This window comes from Herpailurus yagouaroundi, unplaced genomic scaffold, assembly GCF_014898765.1.
Source record: "Herpailurus yagouaroundi ecotype Mexico unplaced genomic scaffold, PumYag 250, whole genome shotgun sequence".
NCBI lineage: Eukaryota > Metazoa > Chordata > Mammalia > Carnivora > Felidae > Herpailurus > Herpailurus yagouaroundi.
Window position 1 is genome coordinate 9,802,437 of NW_024412467.1, and position 21,967 is coordinate 9,824,403.

The 21,967-nt window shown below is 45.6% G+C and overlaps 1 protein-coding gene across 8 annotated transcripts in view; it reads left to right on the plus strand.

Annotated features, from left to right (window-relative positions):
• ATXN1 (ataxin 1) overlaps positions 1-21,967 on the plus strand; it is a 427,925-nt gene that overhangs the window by 5,581 nt on the left and 400,377 nt on the right. For 6 of the 8 annotated variants that reach the window (XM_040460439.1, XM_040460441.1, XM_040460436.1 and 3 more), the window contains exon 2: positions 6,599-6,713. The gene's annotated coding sequence lies outside the window, so the exon portion shown is untranslated. Of the gene's footprint in view, positions 1-5,849; positions 5,897-6,540; positions 6,714-21,967 lie in introns of all 8 variants that reach the window. The other 2 variants (XM_040460438.1, XM_040460442.1) reach the window with 2 other exon arrangements.

Genomic DNA, 21,967 nt, shown 5'->3' on the forward strand with positions numbered 1-21,967 from the left:
TGGGGTCCGGTTCAACCCCGTGGCCGTTCTGTTTTGTTTTGCTTTCTTAGTATATAATCTTGCAGATAAGAGGGTAATATAAATACTTCGGGAGATTGAGAAATTGCTGAAGAGTAGTAAGGGCAAAGGAAAAAAAAAAAAAGCCAGTCGGAAGCTGGTTATATAATGCGCGATGTGGCTAACGAGAACGGCAAGCTATTTTTATTTTGTTTACCGTATGCTGTGCAGTAGGGACTCCTCCAAACTGGTGCCGTCCCCGAAGAGATTCTGAGCTTCCCTGTGCGAGCCACAAGATACAATTAGCAAAAATTGGAAGACCCTATTGCGCCCACAGAATAAAAACTACTGGCTTAGAGTGGCATACGCCCTGCACATCCTTTCCTACGTGCACGGGAATGTGTATATGCAAATAAGTTCCTCCTTTGGCAATCTAGTAGTCACATCTCAATGACATTTGTGTTTTGTAATGCAGGCTGTTCTTAATATTTAAACATTGTCGTTACATATCGTACAGAGCAGTGGGTAGTTACTTGATGGTTATTTTTAGGCACAGCTCGTTACTTTTCCAACGGTGTTGGTTAAGCCTTTTCTGTTTGGAAGGAGCCCTGCAGTTCCTAGAAGCCCCCGTTAAGCCCACCCTGTGGTGTATTTGTAGTTTGATACTTGGGCTTTTTTTTTTTTTTTTTTTTTTTTTTTTTTTTTTTTTGAGTGTGGCATGAAGCCTATGTTTGAGGAAACCACCCAAGAGAAGGTTGAGAAAATCCTGCACATGAACTCTTGGAAGGGGATTGCACCACAAGAGCTAATGCTGTGGCATTTAATCTCCTCTGATTGCCCTCCAACTGTGCATGCATCAGTCAATATTTTAGCAGCTCCGCAGACAAATGGGCTTGAAAGCCACTTTCTAGGACCGGCAAGAGGTTGAAGGGCTCCCCTGAACCTCCCGCCCGCCTGTCTTTCTCATCATGTAGATACGTGTCAGCGGTATAGGTTTTCCCTGCACTTACTCCGGCCCTGATCACTCCTGTAATTAGATCGGGCTGCCATGGCAACAGACAGTGTTCCTCGTCCATTCAGGTGGGTTTGTCTTGTGCCTGGACTATACTCCAAGTGTTTTATGCCCAGTATTTGTGCTGCTCAAGTCAGAGGAGAGGCTTCACTATTTCAGTTGCTGCTGCTTTCAGTCCTTTGGACGGGCGACCCTGAATGAGGCTTCTAAGCTACTCAACTTTTATAAAGGAGACCAACAAGCTGTTCTTGCCCGGTGCAGGATGGAAATGCATCTCCCCAGACAGTGAAAGGAACCTGGCACTCCTGCTGATGTTTATTGTGAACAGATCAACAAGTATTTGGTACTTGTGAGAAACCTTCCAGAGTTTCTAAAGCGACATTTCTTTTGCAGTCTGGTGCCTTTGGCCTTGCGGGCCCTTAACCCCTTCAGGTGTGAAAGCACCTACAGGACTGGTTTTCTGAAGGATTTAACTCTGCACAAGTGATTGATTTAGGAAGCATATCCACATTGTCACATTTCAGAAGTTTACTGTTAGAAGAGCCATTATAATAACAAGAAATGGTACTGACTGCCGGAGCCATTCTGAATGGATGCATTTTTTTTTTTGAATGTATACATTTTTAATTTGGACCTCTTAGCCATCCAGCATCTTTTACATCTGTGGTAGTAAGTTCAAAGGTTTTTCTCTCCGGTGAGAGACGATACAGGCCTGTAGCTAGTAGACTGACCACGGGTGGTGCTTTTGCACAATAAACAGCTTGTACTGTATTTTGAGGTATAATTTAATGAGCGTTTAATAATTCAGAGAGCAGTAGTTTACTCTTTGCATTAGGACACTACCTCATTAAGTCCGCTAGGCAGAGAAGAATAACAGAAAAAAAGGAAAGAAAAGTAGCTTTGGTTGCTGAAGCTTTCCGTTCCTCAGGAAACCCACCTAAGCGGGAGTATTTTAATAACCCTGCTATTTGGAAGAAAACGTAATTGAGAATAATAGTGTCTTGATTTGGTTGTGATCCTGCCAGTGGGTTTAGAGTTTTACAGCCCCATAGCTAAATTGGTAAACCCTTACTTTCCCCTGGGGTAGGATTCATTTCCCCGGGGGGGGGGGGGGGGGGTTGCTTTACGGCTCTCTCTCCGTTTAGTGGGTTTATGCCCTGGGTAACTTGATTGTGGCCTGTTCAGATCAAGCGTTGCTGTGGTTAAGTTAAAAGGAGCTATTTTTTTTCTAGGCTGTAAATAGATGGGAAGCAAGGATATGAAATAAGGTCCAGAAGTTTGAGTTTTACATGCTTTGGAGGTCCTAGGTTATATTTGCAGCATACAGAAGATCTCTTCACTTGCAGTAAAATGTGAATGCATTTTTGAATGCTAAAATAAGTATGAAAAATGTTGCTTGATTGGGAACTGTGAAAGTCAATATTTTCCTGTCTGGATTTCGTTTTAAGAGGGTTTGGGTAGCAGAAGTGATACTTTGTCGGAAATATTATAGCTAGGCTCCCGGGCCTCTGAATTGTCTTTCGGTCTTGAAGAAAGATGCAAGACAAACTCTTTAACCACCAGATTATATATCAAGTGCCTGTAGATGGCCTTACATTTCAATGGCTGTGAGTCTTGGGCAAGGCCAGCCTTATGAGAGCAGTGAAACATTCGTAAACACATTTCAGTGAGTCCAGTATTTATTGTCATTGTAGAGTATAAGGACTTAACATTCCTTTTGTGTAATATGCCTTTATTTATTTATTTATTTCCACTCTGAAATGTCAAGTGGATTTTACTTTTGCAGTTACCTTGAATGACAGTTGGCTGATTACTAACACACTGTAACAGCGGCTCATTTTGTTTCCTGGGAGAAGTTAGTCAATAAACATATTTTATGAAAACCCTGGAAATGAGTGTAGGGGTGAATGTTAATTCTTTCAACTACAGTTGTGTGTACGTAACAACATGGTTTAGACTCTGAACAACTTAAAAATCTTGCGTATGTGATGGGGCATAGGGCGAGAGACAGGGTATCATTTTTGGGGTGGCCCTAACTAATTTGATTTCCATTGCTTTTTCTTTTCAGAGTTATTCAGTAATTTGAATGATTGGCTTCTGTGAGAGATTCAGATATGTACAAGCTTAACTGCTTCAAAGAATGGATTTAATTCCGGTCATACTTTCAAGGTTACCAGAAGCAGGCCCTCCTTATTTTGTTAAAAGCATTGAAAATAAATGAATTGTGGAAATCTCAGCAGAGATCATAATTTCTGTCCTAGGGCATTACCCACAGGACTGCTCATTTTTAAGAATGAATTTTGCAGTCCGCAATTCTGCTGTTCACATTTTAGTTTCCTCGAATTCAGTTCAATGAAATGCTCATTCAAAATTTCTTTAAGGGATGATATAATAGTGAGCATGCTGATTGCTGATTTAGAGAATTAAATTTTTTTAAAGTTTATTTATTTATTTTGAGAGAGAGGGAGAGAAAGAGAGACAGAGGGAGAGAGCACAAGCAGAGGAGGGGCAGTGAGAGAAGGAGAGAGAGAGAATTCCAAGCAGGCTGCGCACTGACAGTGTGGAGACCGATGCGGGGGTTGAACCCAGGAAGCGTGGGATAATGACATGAGCTGAAACCCGTAGTCCGACCCGTTGCCAGCTGAGCCACCCTGGTGCCCCTGGAGAATTTTTTTTTTTTTCAACGTTTATTTATTTTTGGGACAGAGAGAGACAGAGCGTGAACGGGGGAGGGGCAGAGAGAGAGGGAAACACAGAATCGGAAACAGGCTCCAGGCTCCGAGCCATCAGCCCAGAGCCCGACGCGGGGCTCGAACTCCCGGACCGCGAGATCGTGACCTGGCTGAAGTCGGACGCTTAACCGACTGCGCCACCCAGGCGCCCCCCTGGAGAATATTTTTAAATGTTGGCTGAAAGAGTTGTAATTGGATCAGGGTTTTGAAGAAATATGTATAAGAAAAAGATTTTAGGTAAATAATCTTTATTTGTGGAGGCAGTTTGTAAAATTTTATCCCTGTTTCATAAATGATGTATTGTTGTCTTTATCAGTGTAGTAATATGTTTTGTAAGCCTGATAGACATGAACTTGTCAGGCTAGTGTATTATCAATGTTTGTAGTGCAGATTAGCATCCCAAATGTACTAAAACATGTTTAGAACTATCGCAGACAAAAGAGCGACAAGCATTGTATTTTCTTTGATACGTTCGATGTTAGCAGAAACGTCTCATTGATTTTTCTATAACTTTTAATGCATATCATTTGCGGAGTAATGAAAATGCAGTGGTAATTGCCATAATGCAAGCAAAAATGATATATCCTACCTGAAAATGACTTGTCAGAAAATTCATTGTAGTGTAATCAGAATTTGAGACTTCAGGGGGCAGAGGTTCCCCTGATCATGCTCTTTTGATTCAGGCTAAGAGGAACTCTTATTTATTTATATATTATTTCTTCTTTACTATCACATCAGTTTTATTCAGGCCATCTTTCTTAGCAGTCTTCCGCTATTCACGGAACTGTGTTAGGTGGTTCTGCTGTGCTTTTGAAATACGAAGGGTTCTATTTTTAGTGTGTGTGTTGTAGAAAACATGCTATAGGTTATTTCTTTATTTATTATTTTTTGTATCTTGTTTGTATGTTTTTGCAGTGAATCCACCCTGCCTCGCTGTTGTTTGTGTTTTCTTCCCTCTGAGGGAACAGCAAGTTATGTTAACTCTGTTAATTACTCTAACTGGTGCAGCACCACAAATACCTGGGAAAGAAGTAGGCATACCAGTGTGAGGGTAAATTAATATTTTACAGCCTTTGCATCATGTTTGACTGTTCTGTGCACTTCAGCAGAATAGGAGGAGACTGTAATTTGGACTCTATAAAACCTTATCTGCCGGGTGATATGTAAATAGGACTGTGCACACACACAGATACACCAGCAAACACTCACTGTTAGCTCGTCAAGCGAGTGCTCTCTGCAAATCCACGGTGCCTGCGTCTTGCTCAGAAATGATTATCCAGTAGGTTGATGCTTCATTTGAGAGGTTACTAGAAAGAAACAAGAAAGCAGGTACTGTGTAAGAGGAAATCGAATTTGGTGAGCTTCTCTTTAACTTGGCCACCATTTATATGTGTCACGCAGCAGGCTTCTTGGTGGAGGGACAGACTTAGGTGGAGTCTTGTAAGGATTTCAAAGATACAGGAATCTAGAACAGTTTACCTACTTTCTCTGCACTCACGGATTACGTGTGGAGAAACCAACGGCTAGAAAACTTCTTTTGCATTATTAGTCCGGGGCATGCAATAGACGCTTAAATAAATACTTGGTGAACGGCCTCGTTAGAAGGAAGAACGCTTTGGCTACTGTTCGTTACTTTGAAACGTGTTGGAAAGCGATCGAGATTAGTTTCCTTTCCAGCTGGGCCGTCCTCTTAAAAATAGTGAGTGTGTGTGGATGAGAATAGTCATGGCTACCGAGATGTGTTGCCATCCAAGGATAATTGGCTCATTTACCTGTTTACGGATTATTCACGTTGGAGATTGTATTCATAACTCCAGAATAGTTTCTTTCTGACATCCAATATAATCCTGGGCTTTCTCCCTACTTCTGTTACCTGGCGTGGGCTTAGGAAACCCAAACTAAATTTAAAATTAGCCCAAACAGCTAATCAGAGAGGGAAAGTCTGCCCAGCAATGACCAGTTTGGGGGTTAGTTTACAACTGTGCTACTGATTCTTTCTACTTAATGTGGACCATTGGGGATGATCAGTATTTGAGAACAGTATTTTCATAGGGCTGAAAACTCTGTGAGCAGATCAAGTCCTCAACTTCTTCCATTTCTATGCTTAGGTCTTTACCTCACAAAAACTACAAGCACCAGGCTCCCTGATGGAAAGGTATATGGAAGATTCATTCATTCTTTCATTCATCCATTCACACATTCACTCATTCATTATACGGTGGATTAATTTTTACTTAACCATGCGCAAGGCATTGTGGCAACGTGAAAATGAAATAGACCTATAGTCAATAAGTAAATAATTTCAAGTTCAGCGGAAAGTCTCGCGGAACACTGCATACTTTTACAGTGTTTTCTGCACTTGATACATTTTTCTATCCCATTAGACCAGTATGCTGATGACTGTGCTGTCCCATGACTGCCGTTCTAGTTGCATGTTGATAGTAATATATGCCATATTAAAATTAGACTTTGGCTCGATTACTATTCAGTTCATGCCCATTTCACCAGTTATCGCTGTGATGACCAGCATGTGTTTATCAGATGATTGGTTAGGATCATTAGAGAAAAGAATGCCAGTTCGTGGCTCAAATGGGGCGACCAAGCTCTTAATTTGATTGAAGGGATGACCTTTTTGTGGGTTGGCCTCCCTCCGAGCCCTGTTGGATAAAACCAGACCTGCCTTTTGGACTGGCTGGTAACCGTAGTTTCCATAACACGAACATGCAAACATTTGATGTCCTTGAGGGTCTGGGTTTCGGTGTACAGACAGTTTAAGGTGGAACTGTTTTTTTTTTGAAGCCGTCTGTTCTGCTTCTCATTGTGGATTTCTTCTCCCGCACCCCCTCGACCACCGCAGGAGCATCGTGCAGAAAGTCGCCAGGCCGGTCGGTGCAAGCTGGGAATCTGTGTGTCATCCTTGTAAGACCGTCTCCTGCTCCACGGCCACTCAAGGGAAGTGCATCCCGTGTCAGGTGAGAGTTTTTGCTATGCTCATCTAGGTACCATCTGAGGATAAGGTCTGACCCGGAAAGTCACCTAGTACCCACGCTTTTGCACGCTGTAGACTGTTTGCCATAATTGCCTTTGCACACTAGATCCAGAGGGAGGTTGAGAAATTGCCACGAGAGTTTTTAAAAACTTGGCTTCAATATCTCTCCTGTTGGTTTAATTTATGTGGTTCCTGAAGAAGTCCACGTTTGAGTTGGAGCTGGTTGACCGTTGTGTGGTAGGCTTGAGTCCCATCGTCTTTGTTGTCCCCTTTACATAATGCGGCGAGACTGTTTTTCTACCCAACTGTTACCTTAAGTCACGGTTTTCGTGGCACAGCGATTCAGGTGTGGGGAGACAGAGGCCCATTTGTTCAGCGGCAGCCAGGATTTGTCGAATCTTGAATTTCTTTGTGTCTGTTTGGATTTTACAACTTCCTGATTGCCTCACGTACAGTAAATTTTTCTGGCCTGGAGAGTCATGCCGACACAGGGTGTAAACAGCGTTGATGACTCATGGTTCTGTATTGAAGAGAGGACAAGAGGATCCTGCCTAAATAAAATCGGGAGACGTGGAAGTTAGACAGAAGTTGGGGCAAGAGGGCTTTGAGAGCACTGGTGGGTGCAACCAAAGGAGATTATGACATAGATCTCCTCTTTCTGTTTACTTTGGGAACAGTCCTGCTGGACTCTTTCAGAGGTTCCCAAGCCTGGCTGCGCAACGGAATCACCTGGAGGGTTTAAAAAGGGGGGGGGGGGGAAGGATTGGGGCTCCACCTCCTGAATCCAAATGAACCTTAATGGTCTCTCGGAATCATAGTGATGCTCTGCATGTGTGAGAACTTCTGGACGAGGTGGTCTCTGGGCAGCTCTTCCCGGTCACGTGCCATTTGCTTACCAGGCAGGACGCGGGTCTGTTGTTCCTGTATACCTCACGTATCCAAATCTGGATGTGCAACTGATTTGTTAGGAGGCGGATATTTGCTTTACCAAAATGTTCATTTTAAAAATGATTCACCAGGAGCACCTGGGTGGCTTTGTCGGTTAAGTGCCCGACTTGGGCTCAGGTCATGATCTCACAGTTTGTGAGGTCGAGCCCCGCGTCGGGCTCTGTGCTGACAGCTCGGACCCCGGAGCCTGCTTCGGATTCTGTGTCTCCCTCTCTCTCTGCCCCTTCCCTGCTCACGCTCTGTGTCTCTCTCTCTCTCTCTCTCTGTCTCAAAAATAAATAAACGTTAAAAATAATTAGAAAAGAAAATGATTCACCAGTTTTCTTTAAATAAAGAGCTCCCCCCTCTACACCTAAGATCCAGTTTTTAAGCTGCGGATAAATTCCGTGGCATCTGGGATGAGAGCACCAGCTCCAGAAGCAGCCTGCCTGCCTGTGGAACTGCCATTGTGTCCTGGAAAGCCCTAGAACCTTTCTGTGCCTCAGTGTCTTCGTGTATAAGGTGGAGATAAGATTAGAACTGTTTTCTAGGGCTGCTGTAAGAATGGAATGAAATACGCATTTGCTGGGTAGGATAGTGCCTAGCTTATGGTTTGTGATCTGTGAACCTAAGTTATCTTTGCATACGTGCTGCCGAAGCGAGCTCTGCACATAAGTTTTATCTTTGTGATAGTGTAACTTTTCTCTCGACAGGATGATTGTAATGTTCTTGTTTTCTGATGGTTGCTCCTGGACCGTACATGACTAGGAACAAGTAAATACACTTGTACCTTGATCTTTGGACCAACGCTGTAGACATTTGCAGCTTTGCAAAGCAAACGAGCCTTTTATTTATTTTTCTGAATTTTGTGTCAGCCCCACCCTGTTGCTGCGATAGAATTCACACGTATTGTTTTTATATTGTCGCAGGGTGAACTGAGAAGTTGCGTGCACAGATGAAGCGATTTGTGGTCTGAGTAAAAATGAACGAAAACCTGAGTTGCAGAAAGGGTCGTCAGTAAGGTCCTCTTGGGGGATGGGGCAGAGGAGGGAGGCAGTTATCCCAAACACTGTATCCTTGAGAAATACGAACGGGGTCCTTTACATTTTATTGGCTGCGGTCCAGGGAGGGGTTGTTTCAAACGAAATAGAATAATAGAATACCCACCCCCCCCGCCCCCCCCCCCCCCCAGAGTTACGTGCAAAAGCTAAGCCTCTTAAGGTCTGCAGGTGTCAGCTGCATGGAAAGGGGTAAGATGCCTCACCACTGCTTTATCTCTTTGGGGTATTATCATTTGATATGCTAGGCAGAGAATCCTCACCTTCAAGTTTTGGGGAGAAGTAGTTTGATTGCATTCGTGGTTAAAACACACGCACATTATTTTTTTTAACGTGCTATGTTTACAAGAGAATTTTATTGTGGAAAAAAAAAATGGGCATCAGAAAGTCCTAGCTCTTGGTCAGTATGTGCAGCTGAGAAGACACCGAGGTTTTTATAGTATATTAAGCGAGTCCAAGTGTCTTATGAGTACGTATTGTATTACCAACATAGTGCAGAGTCACCTTGAGTTTTAAGCGGCTGACATTTTCTGTGATTGCATTGAAAGGAAGCTTAGAAGCATTATCTAAACATTTTGCATAAAAAACGGCCCCTTTATAATCCTCACAATTGATGGCTGAACCCAAGAAGGGGCACAGTACCGTTCGTGCGGTATTCTGTTATATTCATTAAGTTGTTTTTGTTTTTTAATTAAAACCTAGGCTGCAAGTATTTCTGGTTCTGCTTCCTTTGTGTATGTGATACGGCTGGTTATGACCTCGCTGGTTCCCAGGCGCTCTCTGTGTAAAGAAATGATTCATTCATTCATTCACTGCATCTTTTTTTAAACTACTACTCGGTGCTGTGGGAATGAAAACGAGTAAGAGCTCCCAGAACGAGGTTGCCTTCTTCGTGGTCAGGTAGGGGCGAGGAGAAATGCCCGGCAAGACCTAACGAAAGCAGAATGGGGTGTCTTGCCCTTACCGGGGTTACGTTCTGATATGGAAGGAGTTCACAGTGACGCCGAGTGGGATGGCGAGGAAAGACCGGGAGGAGGAGGGCTCGTCGTCCGAGTTCAGCTCTTGAAGGCTGGCCAGCATTTCTGTGGGGAGAGGCGGCGGAAGCAGAGGAAGACCCGTGCAAGTGCCTGGGACGTCACTGACGAGGCCATTGTGGCTGAAGCCCAGGTGCAGGGGGGGGCGTCTGCATTGTAGACAGGGCGGGGGTAAAATTGCGGGGAGAGGTCGGGTCTGGAGAGAAGCTTGGAGGAGCCGCAGAGCCGACTTTGCGATCGGGAGTTCTCGCGCCGGCAGGAAGTTCGCCAGGCAGGAAGCGAGGAGGACCGTGTTTCAGGGCTGCAGTCAGCAGGCGTGAAGTGCACGTGGGAAGAGGCAGGAGGCAGCGGCACGTGGGTGCGGCACGGCCTTCGGGCGCTTGGCCTTGAAACCGAGGGGAAGGGAAGGCTGGTGACAGGCTGGAGGGCGCCTTGGGGGGATAACAGGGTCCTCTCCCTGGAATCTCAGAAGCCTTGCCGAGGACTGAACTGCAGCTCAATGAAATCATGTTCAAACCTTTCTTCCTTTAAGACCTTAAGAAAGGAAGGAAGGAAGGAGGGAGGGAGGGAAGGGGAGGGAGGGAAGGAAAGGAAGGGGAAGGAGGGGAAGAAGGAAGGAAGGAAGGAAAGAAAGAGGGAAGGAAGAAAGGAAAGAGAGAGAGAGAAACCTGAGCTAATTTTAGCTAAATCTCATGTGTGTATGACAATGAATGCCGCTTTTGAAATTCAGTGCACGCGGCATCTCTTTTCATTTAAACAAACGACCCTTCTATTTTCCTCTAAACAGTTTTATTAAGATTTTCAGTGAAGCCCTGTACGTACTAAGAACAATTCCAGCATTTCTTTTGATCTTTCCCACCGTTGATTTATTTATTCATCTCATGTGATAGGCGGAAACCACATTGCTCCATCCACCCAGCTCTGGAGCACTTGTTCACCTGTGGAAAGTCATCTACTGTACTTGGTTTGATAAATCACATTAATATGGGTGTGTTTTGTAACTTTCAAGGCTTTCCGGGAGGCTTTATGTGGACTCTTCTAAATGTGACACACACACACACACACACACACACACACACATGCACGCACGCATGCAAGGCACAGCTTTCTGAGCAATTTGGCTTCCCATTTATACTTTATAGAAAATGAAGAAAGACAGAGCGAGTGAGCTTTGACTCCGGGATGAAAAGATGCTAAGAAGACATGGCCGGAGATGATCTGGTTGCAGTTCTGTTAGTGGGCAGTCGGTTTTAATATAATTAGAGAAGACTAGAGGATCATTCAAGATGTTTTTCTTTGACCTGAGTTATTTAGATGGGTTGTCTCTATTCCCCAGACTAGCTCACAATGAGGCAGTGAGTTTCCTACCTTCCATAAAAGACAAGAAGGTTAGGACCGGAGTGAGAGGGCTGGAGAAAACCACTTCAGGGGCAGATCATTCTGTCTGCACATCTTTAATGAGCATCTAATATGTGACAGGCATTATGCCAGCTGGGCTCTGAAAGAAATACAGAGATGGTGAGCCGTTCCCACTTACTGTGTATGAACTCATCTCATCCTTACTGCAGTCCTTGGAGGTAGGTACTGTTATTATCCATTATGTGAATGAGGAAATCAAGGCACCGAGAGGAGAAGTAACCTGCCCAGGGTTGATTAGCTGTTAAGTGGTGAAGTCATGCTTGGATTCCACCCTGTCTTCTTCTTTTTTTGTTTGTTTTTAAGTTTATTGATTTATTTTGAGACAGCGCAAGCCAGGGAGTGCGACAGAGACAGAGGGAGAGAGGGTGGGGGAGGGAGAGACTATCCCAAGCAGACTGCTTGCTGTTAGCACAGAGCCCAATGCAGGGCTCGATCCCACGAACTGTGAGATCATGACCTGAACTGAGATCAAGACTCGGATGCTTAACCGACTGAGCCACCCAGGCGCCCCCCACCCTGTACTCTTAACTGCAGCCATGCATTGACTCTTAAGCCCTGAGCCCTGTGTGTAAGAAGCTTACAGTTGAGTCTAGAAGGGAGGGCGTCTCTTTAATATTTAAAAAATCACGATAGGGCTGTAGCATCTTCCGCGAGGTCCAGGTCAGGGAAGGGTTCCTGCGTGCTGAGCCTTCCATTTGGATGTTTGGATGCTGGCCTGTCAGCTCAGTGTTGCCCCCAGGCCATCCTGGAGGTGTTACTGTGTTTTTTTTTTCACTCGTCCTCATACCTCCCTGAAGTTCCTACGCACTTTGAATAATTATTAATTGAAAAGAGCGATGGCAGTGGCACCAGGCTTATCTGTGTCGCAGGGGATTGGCTTGAGCTGGGCTTCAAATGCGGTTCAGCGTCAAGAGTCCCAGTGAGACGATGAACTTTTGACTCTTCCCAAAGCTTCCCTGGGTCATGGCTCAGCTTGCAAGATTTGGCAGATACAAAGTATTCATCTCTGCAGTTTGCTAGGTGGTGGGCTGGCACTGGATGTAAGCTCTAAGAGCAAAACGGGCGGTGAAAGGAGGTCATGCTTTCGTCCGGGTGGCCGTCAGGAAGCCCCGGGTCTCCTGTCCCCTCCTGTCCGCGCCCCTCCCAATCTCTCATTTTTTCCCCCTCATCTGGACAGGTGGATGAATCTTAACTGACCCACGTCAGAAGGATAGAGAAAGGATAAAGATCACTTTTGTCTTAGCCCGCTTAGGGGAGACCGGTCTGTCTTTCTTACGTTGAATGAAAATTACAGGACTTAAAAAAAAAAAAAAATGCCTTGAGAGGCAATGTCTCTCGCTTTATAGATGCACGGAATGCAGAGGACTTGGGATTTACTATCCGTGCACTCGCCTGGCAGCCCCAGCCCACATCCCAGCTGTAATCATACGTGATGCATTTTTATTTACAGATTAGGAGGCTCTGACGCTGACATATGACTAACCGAGAAGCTCCTCCCTCCAGCACTAGTATGTCATCTGCTTCAGAGAACTAATTGCTTGGCAATTCCCCTTTGGTAATTCCCTCTTTATTTTCTGATGAGTTACTTAACAGTGATGGGCTTGTAGAGCAGAGCGTGGAGTTTAATGTGTGCTCCAGAAACTCCACTGTAGGCCTGGGGGATATGTTTTTTTTGAATTCTGTTTAGCTTTGCTGAAGGAACACTGAAACCATTATATGGCCTGTTAATATTTCACTCAATACGAGGTTAGACGCCGAGCGGTGTGCAGTTTCCCAAAAGAAATCAAAACCAGGCCCCTTTTCAAAATGTGCCCCTGTGCGTTTGAAAATTATTAAAAAGGAACTTAATATTTACAGAATGCTTAATGCTCTTTCCAAAATGTGATTTGAAATGGAATGGCTTTCCAGTCTAAGGCAGGGTGCGTGTGGTACGGGGAAAGGCAGAAGGACCGCTAGTTAGGGGACCGAGTTGCCGCTGTTTCCTGACCTGCCCCAAGGTGACTTGGGATGCTCAATCTACCTTGCTGGGCCTCAGTTTCCCCATCTGCAGTAAGCAGGGTGGTGAACAACCTGATGGCTCAGGTCCCTTCTCTAACGCTGGGCAGTTCCCCGCATAGATTTCATTGTAATTCTTCCTCTTGGCTCCCCTAAGACCTTTGCTCTGTCAAACATCATTTGCTGTTGTTTGACTTTGTTAGGTTTCGGATTTAATTAGAATTTACATCTTTAGCGATTATCGCGTCATTATTTATAGAATGAGTCATACGTGGTGCCTACGACCATTTGTCACCCTATCTATGTTAGTTGCATACCTTGATACTTCCTCTGTTCCTTTTTACTGTTCCTGCTTCCCCGCTTCTGGAGTGGGGGCTGCGTTGTGAGCAGAAAGAAACTTTCAGCTGATTGTGGAATTGGTTTCTGCAGGCAGAGCGCAGAAAACTCCGCTCTCTCTGCAGTAATGTCAAGGGTCATAGTCTGCTCTTGATTTGCGAGTAGAACTCCTTTGGATGTCCTTTGGTTTTTACCCGCACGTGCAGGCTTGTGTCTGAAGGTAATTCCTTTTCTGTTGTGCATCAGCTTTCCCAATCAGTGTGGGCCGCATTACCTTATCTTACTGGTTAATTTATAAGCAGTTCATAGGATACCTCTGGATTCGTTACAGTTTAACCAGTTTCTTTAGGCAGCGAGAACAAAGACAAGAGGGGACGCAGCAGAGCCTTGGGTAGTTTGGTTTGTTACCCAGGCAGAGAGGCAGGGAAGAAAGAGTTCTTGGGGTGGTTGCAAGCGAGGGCTTTGGCAAAAGGGAGGTTGAGATTTGAGTTCGGGCTCTGGCTCCTTAGGGGTGGGGGCCAGGCCACATTGCTTAAATCTGTGATCCTCAGTGCCCTCATCTGTGAAAGGGGCATGTAAGACGATGCCATCTATCTTACAGGATTGTTGGAAGGATCCAACGAGCATTTTCCCACATACATTTCATATGGTAGCATCTCCATGCATAATGAAAAGAAAGAAGAGGAAGGCATAGAATTTAATAACTTGGGGTGGGGGAAATGGAAGCAAAGGGAAGGGCTGTGTGTTTGGAGGTACTCGGGCTAGCAGGAGCCCCTCCGAGCCCCCCTCGTGGTCAGGATTTGAAACCCACACAGGCCTTTAAAACGTGGGAAGGTCTGAGTACCCCAGTTCAGGCAGATGTTCCCCACGGCTTGATCTGCTCCACAGAGGAGGGCGTTTGCTCCTTCGTGATTATTGATAGAAATACCACGTTTTAAACATCCGTTGCCTATATACGTCGGACCAATAAAAGAAAACCAATAAAAGCACAAGTTCCCTTTTATCCCACCAGTTCATAAATCATCCTCACCTCAATGTGTTGTTTTCTCGTTCTGGATCATATTTAACACATAACTTCTCTCCGCTTTGCTTTTGTTCTCATGTAGCGTAAACATTCTCATTCGTAACCTACACTTTGCAGTGATCCCTGGCAAGGATCGTGTGCTACTCTGTCAAGTTGTTTTATCTTAATTGAAGTTCCATATTATGTGTGGACATTCGCGTTGTTTCTAGTTATTTACTGTTATAAAGCAGCTGTGCATATCTTTGTACACATACGTAGTTACTTGGGATGCAGTCGCATCAGAAGGTAAACTACCTTCGTTGGGGGGAGAGGCTCTGAGTTGCTTTCTAGAAGGCCTGGACCAGTGTGCATTGTTACTAACGATACAGGAATGTGTCTTGCTCCAATTTCATTTTCTGTGGGACCTGCTCTTTTTTGGATACTTCAGCAGGCTTCTTGGTTTTGAACTTCGTATTCCTTCGGTCCCTCTCAGAGGTAGCATGTTTCTGTACTCATTTCCATATATGTTAATTTACTAATTTCCTTTTACACAGTTAACCAGTGGAAGTCTTGGTGTTTCCTTTCTTTCTTTTTTTTAACGTTTATTTATCTTTGAGACAGAGCATAAATGGGGGAGGGTCAGAGAGAGAGGGAGACACAGAATCCGAAACAGGCTCCAGGCTCTGAGCTGTCAGCACAGAGCCCGATGCGGGGCTCGAACCCACGGACCGTGAGATCATGACCTGAGCCGAAGTCGGACGCCCAACCGACTGAGCCACCCAGGCGCCCCAGTCTTGGTGTTTTCTAATCTGTGTATGAACTCTTCATGTGTTGTAGATGTCGGTCCTTCCTCTGTGGCCATCTTTGCAGTCTGCTTTTCTTTTCCTTCCATCGAAGTACTTTGCTTTGTGTGGAAGTTCAAGTTTTTATATGACATCTCTCGTCTCTTCTGTGATCAAACCCAGGGCCACCGGGAAGGGGAGCTCATGTCGTGCACTGCCCGGCCAGCGGCACTGCTGGGAACTGTGTTCCCTCCCTCGGGCCTGAGCTGTCAGTCGGGAGTTTTGGGCCTGGCGAAACGGAGCCATTATCAAAGATCCTGGGTTGGGGTTCTTCAAACCTTTTGCTCATTTAGCCGACAGGCCCCCGTGCTGAGGAGGGGGCTCATTGGTCAGAGGGCTGATTTTCGTCCACCGGAGACTAGAGAGGCTCCCTGCTCCCCTGCTTCCTTCCTGTTTCCACTCTTCCCGGGAGACAGCTCTTGAGGCAGGTGGCTGCAAATGGTTTTCTGGGTATCGAGCTTTGGGAAGTCTGGTCTCAAGGTCTGAACTTGGGCTGGTGGCTCGGCGGGGATGTGATATATGCCCTATGTGGCCTCTCTAGATGTCCTCTTGTGCTGGTCCAACCCGTTTAACTCTCTGGAGCCAAGATGCACGTTTCTCCCAACTAGAGGTCCGTTTGCATCTGTCTTCCTTCTCTCCTCCCTGGTTGTTCGAGGCGCTCGGGATGAGTCCAGAGCCTGTAGCCTGGCGCTGCAAGCTGGGGGACCTCGCTCGTCTCTAGCCCCCGCATCTGCTGCCTCCATTCACTTCTTTTTAGTCCCACAGCACTGCTTGCCTAGAAGCACCTTTCTCTCCTGTGTCCCAGCTTTTAGCCATGCTGCCCCCTTCCTTGACCTCTGCCTGCTCACTCCTGTCTTTCTGGCTAAGTTCCCCAAACTCCTAAGTCTCAGCCGAGTCTTTTCCCCAGGGAGCCCTGGGACTAGGTTATGTGCTGACAATCTGGGCTCCCAGCACCCTGTTCTCCCAGCCCTTTCATAACACTTTGTCCTTCCCTTTCCCAGCTCGGTGACAGCAAGGCCGCCCCCCCCCCCCCCCCGCCAATTCTTGGCATTTGGGATCTCGCAGGCCTGCAATGAATATATAAGCATTTCCCCTATAATGTGGGTTTCTCGGATCCAAACTGGATGTGATTCCATCTGTTAAGATACACCATGACTTACTTATCCGTGGAACCAGCATGGAGTCTAGAGGACAAAGTTGTGGACAGAGTTTGCTGGAGTGGCTCTGTCCATCACAACAAGGGGTGATAAAGGTGACAAAAACGTGTAAGAAGGCTGTGTGTGCTAAGGAGAAAGAAAGAATCAAGAAAGACCGGATGATGACTTTTCCAGAACAAAAACTATGTGGAATAGAAGGCTGGATTGGTTCAGTGTATCTAAATTTCATCGTACTACACAGATCACCACACAAAACGCTATTATTATTGAAAATCAACGTAGGCAAAAATTGCTTTTTTTTTTAACGTTTAAAACTTTCTTTGTATTGAAAAAATTCCTATTGAATTTCGATGATGTAAGGATTCTTAGAAACACAGCTAGCGGGTGTTGAATGAATGAATGAATTTGAGATTCGCCTCCCTAACACCTGTTCTCTGGCCTTAAGTCCTCTTGTGACCCCAGTCTCCCAACTCAGGTGGAAGCTCCTGGGGAGGAGATGATTTTATCTGGAAGACAGTGGTTCTGGAATCCTAAACAAGATTGGTCAAATTGAGGTAGAGCACCACACAGATTGGGGAACCCCATACCCTCTGTGTAGCCCACCCGTGATGGGGTTGGACAGCAGTCTGCCCATGGTATCTGTGCCCCTTTGAGTTGGCTGGCCAGATGGCCATCGCCTCCTCCCTCTTGCATACGAGCTCATCCAGAAGTTGCCTGCTGGTCGTGGGTGAGGCCACCCTTCCTGGGTAGAAGGTCATTTGTGGCCATTGATGTGTGGGACTGTATACTTCTGACAGAGGTCCTGACAGATGTGGACAAGGTATAGAAACTGAAGCGTGGCTGCCTCATGTGATGGGGCGCCCCTACAAGGACGTGCTCCAAAGCCCTTTTTACCTTGCTTTGCTCTGGAAAGTTCCAAGGGGGTGCAGAAGAGACTCTGGATGAATTTTGTTTCGATTGCTTTTTTCTTTTCACAGCTCCTGTTCAGTTCACCTCTGGGTCTTTCCTGGTCCCTGCAGCCCACTGTGACCCCAAGCTGCAGTTTTTGGTGGGGGGGGGGGGGGCCGGGGAGCGACAGCCTTTATAGAAGGAGCTGGGAAAACAATGTTTCGTTTTGCTGCATCTGGTGCTCTGACCTCTGACCTGCCACTTTTCATAAGATTAGCAGTTTTGTTTCTTTGTTTTTCCTTTTATAAGAAGAGGTCATAGGCCCTTAAGACAAGGTTATTGTCTCATTGGTAGGAGAAAAGATGATCTGGTTATTGATTCAAAAATCTTCTTCCATAAAACCTGGCTTTCTTTTGAGTTTGAATGAAGTGTGGAGACAGCATGGAAGGCCCAATCTTGCGGTTTTATTTTCGCTTTGCTGTTCTTTAACATTTTTTTTTTCCAACGTTTATTTATTTTGGGGACAGAGAGAGACAGAGCATGAACGGGGGAGGGGCAGAGAGAGAGGGAGACACAGAATCGGAAGCAGGCTCCAGGCTCTGAGCCATCAGCCCAGAGCCCGACGTCGCGGGGACTGCGCCACCCAGGCGCCCCACGCTTTGCTGTTCTAATGAAGCGTTTGTAACTTTGTATCTCTCGCTGCTCCTCAGAAGGAACAGGTTGTATTTTTCCCCCCATTGCGATGTCCTCCAAATGAACAGTTACTATGTAAAAAAAATCAATAGGGTGCCTGGGTGGCTCAGTTGGTTAAACGTCCCACTTGGGCTCAGGTCATAAACTCGTGGTTTGTGAGTTCGAGCCCAGCCTCGCGCTCTGTGCTGACAGCTCAGAGCCTGGAGCCTGCTTCGGATTCTGTGTCTCCAGTCTCTCTGCCCCCCCCCCCCCCCCTTGCTTGTGCTCTGTCTCTCCCTCTCAAAAAATAAATAAATGTTAAAAAAATAAATAAGTAAAAATTAAAAAAAAATTAAAAATCAATAAAATCAATTGATTTTACTAGGGAGGGAGACTCATTTCTTTTTTGTCCCTCCCTCCAAGCTTCAGATCCATTTTTGTCATCCTGGAGATCAGAATAGGCCAATGGGGAGGAAGAAGCAATGTTAAAATGAAGGAGTCTTTGGAGTGCCTTGGGTGGCTCAGTCCGTTAAGTGTTGGACTTTGGCTCAGGTCATGATCTCACGGTTCGTGAGTTCGAGCCCTGCATCCGGCTCTGTGCTGACAGCTTGGAGCCTGGAGCCTGCTTCACATTCTGTGTCTCCTTCTCTCTCTGCCCCTCCCCCTCTAGCACTCTGTGTCGCTCTCCCTCTCAAAAATAAACAAACATTAAAAAATTAAAAAAAAAATGAAGGAGTCTTTATGAGGGCAACTTTGAAGCACAAGTCTCACCAGTAGTATAGGAGGCTTCTTCAAACAGAACGATGCAGCTCATTTCTTATTTAGGTCCTGGAGAGAGGGTTAGTAATCTATGGAAATGAACAAACACTAGCTGTTTGCTATTCTGCTGTGCAGAGAACATTCGGTGACCTGACTAATCTCAGGGTTTCGGTCTCTAAACGGTGCACTTTTCACTCTTTGCCCTGAAGGCTCAGGAAACAATTTCCTTTTTTTAACTTTTCCATTTTAAACGTGCAGGGTGTTCAAAGACTTCACCGGGATGAAAAGTCCTGTGTTTTCCTGTTTCTCTTGTAGGACTAGTCAAAACTACCCTTTTGTCTTGGGGATGTTTTGCAGCCTGAGCCTCTGTTTTACTAAATACAGCCTTACAAAAAGCACAATCATGTGGACCACGCACCGTGGCTAGTGTGCCCCGTGGGGTCTGCTGCAGCTGGTAAATCACCTATCACGGAATTCGGGGGCGCCTCGGGTAAATCGTTTCACTGGACCGTCATAATGACTCCTTGAGTGGAGACGATCATCCTCAGTTTCCCGGGGAGGAAGCAGAAAGCGAGAGGTCGACCGAGGTGCTGGGTGCTGGTGGTCGGAGCCCATGTGGGCTGTGCCGTGACCCCGGCATCTGGACTTGGAGTTCAGCTCTGTTTACCGTCACCTTGCACAGCCAAGACACCCCAGGACTTATGCAGCTGTGTCCCTGAATTTGTAGTCTGAAAAGACATAACTTTGCTTACTGATGCGGCCCGATAGAGCAGTTTTGAGACGGCGGTGAGAAGTTAGAAGAGTCCGGGCCCTTGAATATATGCAGCCCTGATCCTAAGACGTTGTATCGTAAATTTAGATGTTAGATGTTTTTACAGTGCCTGAACCTAAACTTGATGGACAGAGAGTACTGTTTCCTTTTGTAGCCACTGGACCTTTAAAGCTAAGCTTCTAGAGCTGTGTTTTCTTTAATGCACTGTGTCGGCAAGGGTAGAAACGTCAGGAAGTCAAACCGATCTCGTATATGGAATCTTCAATCCGATGCCATCTTCTCTGAGAATGGATGGAGGGCCTTTGCACTCAGATCACTTCTGTCCCCGAAGGTGCCTACTGTCTTTCTGCGGGACGTCACCGAGAGGGTAGGAGGAAGCTCACGCAGCCCCCTGTGATTCAGATTTGTCCGCCCTGGGCTGAACAGAGCCAGCGCAGGACATTGAATTAGTTCCATGATGAGGATCTACTGTCCTACGACCTGTAGAGGTTAATCATGCAGTAAAAATCGTCATCCGTCTCTTGGTGCCAGGAGCGTATAGAATCACTGTGATGAAGCCTTTTCCTTCTTTGCAGAAGTAATTTGGTGCCCGATGGCCGTGCTGTTGGTTTCAGAAATACCTCGAGTGTGATTCACTTGGAGACCGTACCGAAGCTAGATTTTGTATGCGGAATCCTCACGAGTGGTCTTGCAAACATGACAGAGGGCGTCTCTCTTTTAGGCATCCCCTCCTCAGTCTCTTTATAGCTTTTTCCTAGGAGTCAAGGTGATAGAGCCTGGCGGGGGAGTTTTGCTTGGTGTTGGAGTAGCTAAGAATGTTTCTCTCTAACAGGTCACAGAGAGTGCTGGTGGACATCTCTTCTTGCCCCAAGATCTTCGTTGGAAGTCCACGGGACTTGGTGTCTTGGCCGTTCAAAGTAGATATGAGCTCGCCAGGAGGCATAATGCGTCACCATTTTATTCTGGGCCACCCTAAAGGATGACACCCAGCTTCAGAGACCTCCTCTCGGACATCATCCCTGAGCACCAGTGTTTTAGCTCTCTCCCATTGTCTGAAATCTGTTTCCGACCGATTCTGAGCTGGCTCAGGCTTAGTCATTAAATGGCTAGGACAGTGTTGAATATCTTCCCCCATCAGCTTGCAGCTATATACCTTCTGTCACTCCAGACCCACAGCCGCCTCTTGAGCTCGTCTTGAGTCTTTACACAGATATGCTCAAAAACAGGCACCGATCCATTCTTTCTAGCTTGGCGTTAATCCCCAGGCATAGTCCTGGGGTTACCTGGAGTGGAGGCATCGGAGGATAAATTCATCTTGAATGGACGTGTCCGTGCTAGCCTCTAGTCTGTCTCCCTAGCTTTTAAATACTCGAGCGATTGGTTTTGCGTACAAACGTGTGGGTTGTTGGATTGGAATGATTTTCTCCCTGGATTTCTAGTTTTTACATAAGCAGATATAAAGAGACGGTCTGTCGTTGACTTAAGTAGCCCATTTTAAAAAGTTACATCACTTAAGCATGGTACAGAATAAAAATGTAAGTTTAAAAAATTAAAAAAAAAAATTTTGTTTTTTAACGTTTATTTATTTTTTTGGGACAGAGAGAGACAGAGCATGAACGGGCGAGGGGCAGAGAGAGAGGGAGACACAGAATCAGACACAGGGTCCAGGCTCCGAGCCATCAGCCCAGAGCCCGACGCGGGGCTCGCACTCACGGACCGCGAGATCGTGACCTGGCTGAAGTCGGACGCTTAACCGACTGCGCCACCCAGGCGCCCCTAAAAAAATTTTTTTTTTAATGGTAATGCAGCCAAAAGGTGGCTAGGAATGTTTTTTGCCATGAGAGAGTCAAAACTGAAAACTTGCAACAAAGACAAAAGTAGAATAGAAACAGTGCGAACAGAATCTGACCAATATATGCCCCTTGTTCGAGTTCAGCCCGTGGAATGTTATGTAGGACAAAAGGAATGGAAGAGATATTTCAGTAACATTTTGTTCTCTGTCAAGAACCTTCTGAAATATAAATCTGCTGTGTATTGGAGAATGGAAAAGCAATTGATTCAAGTTGAATAGCTTTCATTTAACTAGAATATCCCACAGAAAGCTGTTCTTGTTCTGACAGCCATATTTTTGCTTTTCTTGACTTAAAGAAAATTGAATTCGTGTTTACATATTTTATAGGGTTGTTTTATGGACAAAGACACAGGTCAAATCCCATCTCAACACAGTGGCTATTGTTGCAGCAAATAGAAATATTTCTAAGTGAGATAAAACATTTCTATGCCATGGCCCGTGGCCCATAGTAATAAATACCAGGTTGATATTATGCAACCATTTGCAGCTATAAATAATTCACTCATAGATGTGCTTTTTTTTT